The sequence below is a fragment of the Etheostoma spectabile genome, chromosome 5 (genome assembly GCF_008692095.1).
Source record: "Etheostoma spectabile isolate EspeVRDwgs_2016 chromosome 5, UIUC_Espe_1.0, whole genome shotgun sequence".
Classification (NCBI taxonomy): domain Eukaryota; kingdom Metazoa; phylum Chordata; class Actinopteri; order Perciformes; family Percidae; genus Etheostoma; species Etheostoma spectabile.
In genome coordinates, this window is record NC_045737.1 from 11,799,666 (window position 1) to 11,801,249 (window position 1,584).

Consider the following 1,584-nt stretch of genomic DNA (forward strand, 5'->3'; position numbering starts at 1 on the left):
GGGCTTTATACGATGATGGACAGATGATCAACAGTGACGTAATCTTCTGTTGACAACTATTTGTTGCTCAACATTCATGAATGGCTAAGAACCTATTGCTCCCAACTTTGGTTTGCTGTTTCAAAAATGATAACAACTGGTTCATAAACTCAAATAAGCACCGAGTTAGCTCAGTCAGCTCCCAGCATAGTGAAACAGAGGCAGACTTAAGGTACACATCTATCTTGCACCAAAAGATTGCGAATTATTCTATTACGTGATAGTTATGAGGGAAATGGTTTTTGGAGCAAGAAGAGCTAATGTCGTAGGTACAACATTTTATCCTGTCGAGGTGTGGAAATGAAAACCAGACCATAACTAATGAGAGGTGTATGAGGTCTGCAGGTTTTCTCTTCCCACATCGTAAAAAACACTCACTGTGGTGAAGACATGTAAAACCTTTTTCATTGTGTACTGTTTACCTGTAATACCATATGCTATAAAAAATAAAAAAACATTTTCTGAAGGGCTGCAATTTAACTTGATTATTGAAGAGGATATTGGAAGCTGCAGAAAAAAAAATTAAAAAAACAACCAAACAACTTGTGTTTTAATATAGCTTTTGCAGAGATAGGAAGTAATTTGGAACTGCTGTAGATCACAAAATAAATCATGAATATCTGTATTTATGGAGTATATACATAAAGGCATGCAAAGTTACAATTCAACTTTATAAATGTCCTTCAGTCAACAGATAAAGACATCATTTACAAGTCTTGCCCCCAACAGTGATCCTTGGGTGAACGGATCAGCGGAGGCGGGCCCAGTCAGCCTGTTGCAGGGCGGTTAAGTGTATGTAGAGCTGTGCCTTCATCTACTATTTCCCTCTATCCCCACACACTGGGAACGCAAGCCCCTCTCATCAATCTCAGCCTGTCTGCAATGTGCAACACTCCAGCACCTTTCATCAATGAAGCGGCTCTGTTTATGGCACTGTCCCCTTTTGTACTGTGCGGCCATTAGAGGCGTGAGACAGAAGGAGAGAGACGCAGGCAGTAAAACAGTTTCCGCCCAGTGAATCACATTCAGACCCTCATACAGGCGACTGGGGGCTGACCCCTGCCAGGCGATGACATAAACACTGACAAACAAAGGACCTGAGCTCTGAGCAAGTGTGGATCCTATAGGATGTAAATCTACAAAAAACACACCAACAGACTGTGACCCCATGTTTGGGATGATGGAAATAGAGATTGTGGGCTTGAGAGGGGATAAAATGTGTGAAGATTTCATGGCAAGTTTTGCTGCTTATATACAAACAAAGGGGGATGATTCGATAATGCCACCCTTTTATACAAAGATACATTCCAGAAACAGTGAAGGGTTGGCGCTGAGGAAGAGCAGGTGTAAGTGCTGAATGGATACAGAAGCAGCTCCCTCCCTTCCTCCCCAGTGAGAAAAAGGATTTAACTCGGCTGAGGCACTGCAGAGGAGGCAACAAAAGAGATTTGCAAGGGACGCACCAAGATGACATCATGTCAAATAGATAACAGATAAGGTGGACATATTCAATTATTTAAGGACTGAAACACCCCCCCCCCACAC

General features: G+C 42.2%; 1 protein-coding gene across 1 annotated transcript in view; it reads right to left on the reverse strand.

The window, feature by feature from the left end:
- The window catches only part of adgrv1 (adhesion G protein-coupled receptor V1), a 150,895-nt gene that overhangs the window by 147,934 nt on the left and 1,377 nt on the right, over window positions 1–1,584 (reverse strand).